Here is a 10,156-nt window from a genome sequence, read left to right as displayed (position 1 = left end):
AACGCAGGTTGGAAGCGTGTATTCGTCATCACCATCCTGGCATATCACCCGGCTTGATGGTATGGGGTGCCATTGGTTACACATCTCGGTCACCTCTTGTTCCCACTGTCGGTACTTCGAACAGTGGAAACTACATTTCAGATGTGTTACGACCCGTGGCTCTACTCTGCATTCGATGCCTGCGAAACCCTACATTTCAGCAGGATAATGCACGACCGCATGGTGCAGGTCCTGTACGGGCCTTTCTGGATACAGAAAATGTTCGGCTGCTGCCCTGGCTAGCACATTCTCCAGATCTCCTACCAATTGAAAACGTCTGGTCAATGGTGGCCGAGCAACTGCCTCGTCACAATACGCCAGTCAGTACTGTGGACGAACTGTGGTATCGTGTTGAAGCTGCATGGGGAACTGTACCTGTACACGCCATCCAAGCTCTGTTTGACTCAATGCCCAGACGTATCAAGGCCGTTAGTACGGCCAGAGGTGATTGTTCTGGGTACTGATTTCTCAGGATCTATGCACCCAAATTGCGTGAAAATGTAATCACATGTCATTTCTAGTATAATATATTTGTCCAATGAATACCCGTTTAACATCTGCATTTCTTTTTGGTGTAGCAATTTTAATGGCCAATAGCCTCGTGATGACTGGGTGTTGTGTGATGTCGTTAGGTTAGTTAGGTTTAAGTAGTTCTAGGGGACTGATGACCATAGATGTTAAGGCCCATAGTGCTCAGAGCCATTTGAACCATTTTAATGGCCAGTAGTGTATATTAAAGACATAGTGTACAACAATAACCCCAAAACCATTGCTGAGCTGAAAACAGCCATTCAGCGGATCATCGACAGCATCGATGTTCCGACAGTACATTGAGCCATTCAGAATTTCGCTATTCGTCTGCGTCAAATCATCGCCAATGATGGCAGCCATATCGAACATGTCATAATCTAAATCCGAATATCTGTAGTAAATAAAGTACGTGCACGTCGTAGTTTGTATCTAATTTACGTTTGTGTTCATGTAGTTCAATAATTGTCACTCTGCAAGATTAGCGGTTTCACTACCTTCCATTCTTTTAACGATATTATTGTACAGTGGTTTTATCGTGTTCGTAAAAGGGTATTGGTGCGCCACGTCTTCTTAAAGTGTCCCATCCAAACGTTATGAATCGCTGTAAAGATGCGTTGCTATGGTCCTTGGAAGTTCGTCATCTGAAAAGAACTGTAATGTTCCTAGAGTCAGCTACAGTGCCTCCATGTAAGATGGCTACATTTGTCTCAAGGTTTGTAAGCGAATAGCTTCTGGGCCCAGAAACAACACTCTGTTGGAAGCGTGTTTCAGTTGGGGTCACGCAACGTTTAGGGGAAGGTTAGGAAGACAGATGGCTCGGAGGTGGTGCAATCTGTCTGATTCTGGCGCCAAACAACCGGCAGTAATGGGGGCGGCGGTAATCACCTGTGACGGCTCGCTTTGTTCCAGGCGGCCATTCACCGGCATCTCTGCACCCCTCCCCTCCCGGGCTGTTCATTCGGTGCCTCCCGCACTGACGAGGGGTCGGCGAGGAAACGGGACAAGGCCGCAGGGCGGAAATATCGCCAGAGCTTAATCCGAGCAGAGCAGGTAAGAGGAGTTAATTAATGGAGACCCGGGGCGGTGTTGGAAAGTCTGTGGGCACGTCTTACTGGATGAATAGCCCGACAGCTAGTCGATATCTGTCAGACCACGACCCAGACAAGTCTTCATCTACGTCTATAGTCCGCAAGGCAGCTTACGGTGTGTGGCGGCGGGTACTTTGTGTACCACTGCAACTTCTCTCCTCTCCCGTTCCAGTCCCGATAGGTCTGCGAGAAGAACAATTGTTGATAAACATCCATGTGAACTCGAATCTCTCTGAAATGTTGATAAACATCCATGTGAACTCGAATCTCTCTGAAATGCCCTCCTTAATCCGCAGGACAGGACAGATAGAATAAATTGTGGAAAGGGGCCAAAAGAAGGGGCTGTCAGTTACACTCGAACATACAGCTTTATTATTTGATCAAACATTACAAGAACCCAAAAAATAATTTTTTTTAAACACGCTGCCTTAATCTTTGGGACTTACTTATCGGCTGAAAGGCACTTTAATTTAAAAACGGCTGAAGGCTAATAACTTAAAACGCAAAGATAATCAGAAGTTTAAAATGCAAGCCTTATCTTAAAACAGTTCTTTAGTTAGGCTTAAGTAAACAAGTTAAATTCAAATCGGCTGAAGGACGAACATGTTAAAACACCAAAACATTAATTTTTTTTTAAATACCAAAATCCTTACGAGAAACAGTTCTTTAATTTAGGCTGAAGGCCGTAAGAACAAACAACTGAAACTCAAGCCGGATGAAGGCATAAGACTTAAAAATTCAGTAGGTTAAAGTAAACAAGTTAAATCAGCTGAAGGCCAAAGACTTAAAATTCAAAATTTTTTTAAAATACCGAACGGCTTGCGTGAAACAGTACCTCAAACTAGGCTGAAGCCCTTAAGAGTAAAAGAACTCTAATTTAAAACACAAAACCGGCAAGAAGCCATACAAGTACCAACAACAAGAACAAATTAACAAAAAGAAGGCAGTACACACAAGGGCGCCCAGATGTTCGAGGATATGCCAAGAAGGAATTAGCTGAATGGGACGGAAATTGGTAGATGTGATATACATGTACAGACACACATACGATTACAAAAAAAGAAAAAAAAACAAAAAAAATGTGTTTGTGAAATCTTGTGGGGCTTAACTGCTAAGGTCATCAGTCCCTAAGCTTACACACTACTTAACATAAATTATCGTAAGGACAAAAACACACACCCATGCCCGAGGGGGACTCGAACCTCCGCCGGGACCAGCCGCACAGTCTATGACTGCAGCGCCTGAGACTGCTCGGCTACTCCCGCGCGGCTCGTGCTGTTAGCAAAGGCCCTCGCGTCGATCGTCTGCACCATAGCCCATTAGCACCAAATTTATCCTCACTGCCCTAACGGATACTTTCGTTGTATGTGCCACATCGATTTTTGCGGTTACTTCATGCAGTGTTGCTTGTCTGTTAGCACTGACAACTCTACGCAAACGCCGCTGCTCTAGGTCGTTAAGTGAAGGCTGTCGGCCTGTGCGTTGTTTGTGGTGAGAGGTAATGCTGAAATCAGGTATTGTCGGCACGCTCTTGACGCGGTGGATCGCCAAATATTGGATTCCCTAACGATTTCCGAAATGGAATGTCCTATGCGTCTACCTCCAACAACCATTCCGCGTTCAAGGTCTGTTAACGTGCCCCTAATCTCGTCGGAAAGCTTTTGACATGAATCACTATTCAGTGTATGGTCTGTTACTCTTCTACGTGTCCCTGCCCTTTGGTAAACGTTTTGAGTTTCTCTCTGAGATGTGGCAAGACTGCCTCTTTATCTAACTTACTGAATATCTATATCATCCTGCTTGTTTTAGGGGTCCTATAAATTTTCGTAACCACTGTTGCTACAACTGCCTCACAGTCATTGATACCATTTTATTTGTACGTATCCACGGAGAGGTCTAGTTATTCGTTACTACAAGATGCATTACAGCGAAATGTTGCTGCAGATCGGCCATCTAAGACACATGTGTATTAAGATCCTCGGATATTGTAATAAATATTTTATTTTTATTGTCTCTTGAATATTATCTTTTGCGTTTTCCTGTAGTAGACGCAGAAGTCATACATATTCACTGTTAACGAAATATCTGAGAAATAAAATCATTTATCAACAACTCATTGAAGGAAACTGGTTTCCTTCTTCGGTTTTGCCACTTTCTGTGAATTGGCTATAGTGCAGTAGCTGTTATATGCTACACACGTCTAAGTAAGTGTCAATACATTTCACATTTGAAACTTCCTGGCAGATTAAAACTGTGTGCCGGACCGAGACTCGGGACCTTTGCCTTTCGCGGACAAGTGCTCTACCAACTGAGCTACCCACGCACAACTCACGACCCACTCTCACCTCTTGAATTCTGCCAGTACCTCGTCTCCTACCTTCCAAACTTCACAGAAGCTCTTCTGCGAACCTTCCAGAACTAGCACTCCTGCAAGAAAGGATATTGCGGAGACCTAGCTTAGCCACAGCCTGGGGGATGTTTCCAGAATGAGATTTTTCACTCTGCAGCGGAGTGTGCGCCGATATCAAACTTCCTCGAACTCTGGACCTTTGCCCCATGCTGTAGCTAAGCCAAGTCTCCGCAATATCCTTTCTTCCAGGAGTGATAGTTCTGTAAGGTTCGCAGGAGAGCTTCTGTAAAGTTTGGAAGGTAGGAGACGAGATGATGGCAGAAGTAGAGCTGTGAGGACGGGGCGTGAGTCGTGCTTGGGTAGCTCAGTTGGTAGAGCACTTGCCCGCCTAAGGCAAAGGTCCCGAGTTCGAGTCTCGGTCCGGCACACAGTTTTAATCTGCCAGGAAGTTTCCTGTACCTAGCATTACGAGGTATGTGAGAAAAGTAACGAGACTGATTTTTTATCTACCAGAATTTTTGTTTCGAACAGCAGTATTGTCCGCTTCAAAGAAATTCCTGTCGGCAGCTATACAATGACGAAGTCGCTCCCAGCCTTGATAGCAGCGCTGAAAGGCTTCAACCGGTAGGGTTTTTAATATGTCGGTTGCATTGTTTTCAGTGTCTCAGAGTCCCAAAATGACGTCCTTTTAAGGCCTTTTTCAATTTCGGTAAGAGAAAAACGTCACAGGGACTCAGACAAGGTTAATAAGGGGCTGAAGAACAGCAGGTACGCCTTTTGAATGTAAAAGTTCCTTCATTGGAAGTAGCAGTGCGACATGGGGCGTTGTCATGATGGAGCATCCATTTGTCTGTAATTTCCGGTCTCACTCGCCGGCCAAGGTGGCCGAGCGCTTCTAGGCGCTACAGTCTGGAACCGCGAGATCTCTACGGTCGTAGGTTCGAATCCTGCTTCGGGCATGGATGTGAGTGATGTCCTTAGGTTAGTTAGATTTAAGCAGTTCTAAGTTCTAGGGGACTGATGACCTCAGAAGTTGAGTCCCATAGTGCTCAGAGCCATTTGAACCATTTTGAACCGGTCTCACTCGATTCGCCCTCTCATGAGCCTTTCAAGGACGTCTTTGTAAAACACTTGGCTGTCATGGAGGAACAGTCTCACGAGAGCACGCACACGTTCGATGTTTTTATCGATTTTTGAACTTGAAGATCTCCCTGAGCGAAGTTCATCTTACCCATGTTCTCAGCCTTCGAAAAATAATTTATACCAAAGAGAGACTTGTGCTCTTGACAAGCAATGTTCCTCGTAGGTCTGACTTTACAGAGGACACAGTCGCGGATTCTCCAAGTTTAAGAACAAAACTTGATGGCATAAAGTTGCCCTCAAGTCCGCTGTTTCACTTTCGTAAGACACAACAAAAACACAACAGTTGTCGCTCTAAAGAAATCACGTGATTGCTGTAAGGAGCTGAGACTCGGACTGAGGCTCTGAAAGTGGTGAACACAACGGTCTACACAAGGAGCACATCACACTGTTGCCAGATGGCTCACAGCGTTGTCCATCACACTGTTTTTCTCACACACCTCGTATGTGAGCTCCAGTGCTTTTTACGACTTCTGCAAACTGTGGGACTTCGTTACAAATTCTTCAGTAGTCGATCATTAGGATTCTTATTACACTACTGCCCATTAAAATTGCTACACCCCAAAGATGACGTGCTGCAGACGCGAAATTTAACCGACAGGAAGAAGATGCAGTGATATGCAAATGATTAGCCAGAGCATTCGCACAAGTTTGGCGACGGTGGCGACACATACAACGTGCTGACATGAGGAAAGTTTCCAACCGATTTCTCAAACACAAACAGCAGTTGACCGGCGTTGCCTGGTGAAACGTTGTTGTGATGTCTCGTATAAGGAAGAGAAATGCGTACCATCACGTTTCCGACTTTGATAAAGGTCGGATTGTAGCGTATCGCGATTGCGGCTTATCGTATCGCGACATTGCTGCTCGCGTTGGTCACGATTCAATGACTGTTAGCGGAATATGGAATCGGTGGGTTCAGGAGGATAATACGGAACGCCGTGCTGGATCCCAACGGCCTCGTATCACTAGCAGTCGAGATGACAGGCATCTTATCCGCATGGCTGTAACGGATCATGCAGCCACGTCTCGATCCCTGAGTCAACAGATGGCGACGTTTGCAAGGCAACAACCATCCGCACGAACAGTTCGACGACGTTTGCAGCAGCATGGACTATCAGCTCAGAGACCATGGCTACGGTTACCCTTGACGCTGCATCACAGACAGGAGCGCCTGCGATGGTGTACTCAACGACGAACCTGGTTGCAGGAATGGCAAAACGTCAATTTTTCGGATGAATCCAGGTTCTGTTTACAGCATCGAGATGGTCGCATCCGTGTTTGGCGACATCGCGGTGAACGCACATTGGAAAATTGTATTCGTCATCACCATACTGGCGTATTATCTGGCGTGATGGTATGAGGTGCCATTGGTTGTACGTCTCGGTCACTTCTTGTTCGCATTGACGGCACTTTGAACAGTGGACGTTACATTTCAGATGTGTTACGACCCGTACACTTCATTCGATCTGTGCGAAACCCTATATTTCAGCAGAATAATACACGACTGCATGTTGCAGGTCCTGTGCGGGCCTTTCTGGATACAGAAAATGTTCCACTGCTGGCCTGGCCAGCACATTCTCCAGATCTCTCACCAATTGAAAACGTCTGGTCAATGGTGGCCGAGCAACTGGCTCGTCACAATACTCCCTCCAGTCACTACAGCTGTACCTGTACCCGCCATCCAAGCTGTGTTTGACTCAATGCCCGGGCGTATCAAGGCCGTTATTACGGCCAGAAGTTGTTGTTCTGGGTACTGATTTCTCAGGATCTATGCACCCAAATTGCGTGAAAATGTAATCACATGTCAGTTCTAGTATAATATATTTGTCCAATTAATATTCGTTTATGATCTGCATTTCTTGTTGGTGTAGCAATTTTAATGGCCAGTAGTGTATTTCATCTAGAGGTACCAGTTATTTGAATCTTGCTCTTATTCTTCGGGTATGTTAGGGCTATCTATCATTGTCTGGGCAAAATGGAAGTCTTCTAAGGTAAACACAATAACAATAAAAAATATAAAAAGAGACCTGGTGTGCATCCTAATCACAGTCAGCTACCTGTGTGGCAGCCTCTAATGTGGTAGTGCACACCTGGTCCACTAAGGGGGGGGGGGGGGGGGGCGCTACCGTTATGAATCCTAGAGCTAAGTCTATGAAAATACAGCCTAACTTGTCACATAACCTTGAAAGTTTCTGGTTAAAGTCTTCCAATCGGCTAAAAATCACAGGTTGTCGATCAGATCTGAGTACAATGCTGCAAACTGTGAGCTCCGTTGAGCAAGGTTGGTCTTCTCAATCTTCCCTGCTAGTTGCTAGCAATATCCTGGGTTCCCTTTAGTCCCTGTCTACCCTGTACAGACCCATAGGGCTGCCACTGACAGAGTGAAGAGGACCAGCAGTGATAGATCCTGTACCTCCTACACAGGTGACATTGTCCACTGGAGAGGATAGCAGTTGAGGTATTTTCGGTATCTCTGGTAGCCTGCATGACTCCCGGTATTCCGCACAACACACCAATTCGAAGCAGCTTCGTGTCGCTTGACTGACGTCAGTGCGATTTCAAGCTGCTTATGAGTAGCAATGAACTGATTCTGTGCCTAAGAATAGCATTCACAGTTGGCCTACATTCTTACTGGTGTAATGTTTACACTACTGGCAATTAAAATTGCTAGACCTGGAAGGATGCATGTGATAATCGGGTATTAATTGGACAAATACATTACACTAGGACTTACATGTGATTTATTACATTTTCAAGCAATTTGGGTGCATAGATCCTGAGAAATCATTACCCAGAACAACCGCAGCCGGCCGGAGTGGCCGTGCGGTTCTAGGCGCTACAGTCTGGAGCGGAGGGACCGCTAAGGTCGCAGGTTCGAATCCAGCCTCGGGCATGGATGTGTGTGATGTCCTTAGGTTAGTTAGGTTTAATTAGTTCTATGTTCTAGGCGACTGATGACCACAGAAGTTAAGTCGCATAGTGCTCAGAGCCAACAACCACCTCTGGCCGTAATAATACGCCTGGGCATTGAGTCAAACAGAGCTTGGATGGCGTGTACAGGTACAGCTGCCCATGCAACTTCTACACGATACCACAGTTCATCTAGAGTAGTGACTGGCGTATTGTGAGGAGCCAGTTGCTCGGCCACCATTGACCAGACGTTTCCAGTTGGTGAGAGATCTGGAGAATGTGCTGGCCAGTTCAGCAGTCGAACATTTTCTGTATCGAGAAAGGCCCGTGCAGGACCATCAACATGCGGTCGTGCATTATCCTGCTGAAATGTCAGGTTTAGCAGAGATCGAATGAAGGGTAGAGCCACGGGTCGTAACACATCTGAAATGTAACGCCCACTGTTCAAAGTGCCGTCAATGCGAACAAGAGGTGACCGAGACGTGTAATCAATGCACTCCATACCATCACGAATACACGCTTCCAATGTGTGTTCACCGCGATGTCGCCAAACACGGAAGCGACCATCTTGATGCCGTAAACAGAACCTGGATTCATCCGAAAAAATTGACGTTTTGCCATTCGTGCACCCAGGTTCGTCGTCGAGTACACCATCGCAGGCGCTCCTGACTGTGACGCAGCGTCAAGGGTAACCGCAGCCATGGTTTCCGAGCTGATAGTCCATGCTGCTGCAAACGTCGCCGAACTGTTAGTGCATATGGTTGTTGTCTTGCAAACGTCCCCATCTGTTGACTCAGGGATCGAGACGTGGCTGCACGATCCGTTACAGCCATGCGGGTAAGATGCCTGTCATCTCGACTGCTAGTGATACGAGGCCGTTGGGATCCAGCATGGCGTTCCGTATTACCCTCCTGAACCAACAGTTTCCATATTCTGCTAATAGTCATTGGATATCGACCAATGCGAGCAGCAATGTCGCGATACGATAAACCGCAATCGTGATAGGCTACAATCCGTCGTTTATCAAAGTCAGAAACGTGCTGGTACGCATTTCTCCTCCTTACATGAGGCATCATAACAACGTTTCACCAGGCGAGGCCTGTCAAATGCTGTTTATGTCTGAGAAATCCGTTGGAAACTTTCCTCATGTCAACACGTTGTATGTGTCGCCACCGGCGCCAACCTAGCGTGAATGGTCTGAAAAGCTAATTATTTGCATATCACAGCATCTTCTTCCTGTCTGTTAAATTTTGTATCTGTAGCACGTCATCGTCGTGGTGTAGCAATTTTAATGGACAGTAATGTATTTTAGCAGTAAATAAGTAACTTTTTCGTCTGCGATATTGACGTAATAGGAGGATCTGCTACGCTACAAGCTTTGGAAGTTCCTTTTCCTGTCTGCAACTACAGCCCCGAAGAAATTTGTTTGTGTAAATATCAAAAGAAAAGGCTGGCATAAAATTTACAGATTTCTCGAAGATAATTTCGTTTCTCGAACTTTTTTTTTCGATATTACACGCACTTACAAACTCGTGTAAAAAAGTCGTAAATAGTGTAGATGTACGACAGAGATCGACAATATTAAATGCTAGTGAACGTGTAAGTTAAATGGGACACGATACGGGAGTTACAATACGCGCAAAACAAAATACTGCAATACAGAGATTGAATTCGTAAGTTTACGTCGCCAACTTTGAAGGAACTGGTCAAAGGAACAGGTCAGTGAGCAGAGAGAAGTCTGAATACAGCAATAAATAATGACACTGCAGTAAGACGGAAACGCTTTCCTAGGAAGATACTGTAGCTCAATACGGAATCAAGTTACCTTCCATTAGGAATGCGGAATGCGCTCACTGTGTACTGACTTTCAAAATGATGGAGCACAGCAATCACTCACCCTTTCGTTTCACGATTTATTAGCTGCTAGCACTCCTCCTCAAGTGGTTCAAATGGCTCTGAGCACTATGGTACTTAACATCTGCGGTCATCAGTCCCCTAGAACTTAGAACTACTTAAACCTAACTAACCTAAGGACATCCCACACATCCATGCCCGAGGCAGCATTCGAACCTGCGACCGTAGCCGTCACGCGGTT

At 45.7% G+C, this 10,156-nt stretch overlaps 1 non-coding gene across 1 annotated transcript; it reads left to right on the top strand.

Annotated features, from left to right (window-relative positions):
• The first annotated feature begins 4,360 nt into the window (after positions 1-4,360).
• On the top strand, positions 4,361-4,435 carry Trnar-ccu. Its single transcript has one exon. It is a non-coding gene; the product is annotated as a tRNA-Arg (tRNA).
• Positions 4,436-10,156: the final 5,721 nt, after the last annotated feature.

This window comes from Schistocerca americana, chromosome 10 (assembly GCF_021461395.2).
Source record: "Schistocerca americana isolate TAMUIC-IGC-003095 chromosome 10, iqSchAmer2.1, whole genome shotgun sequence".
NCBI classification, from domain to species: Eukaryota; Metazoa; Arthropoda; class Insecta; order Orthoptera; family Acrididae; genus Schistocerca; species Schistocerca americana.
This window is presented reverse-complemented; position numbering and strand designations above follow the sequence as displayed.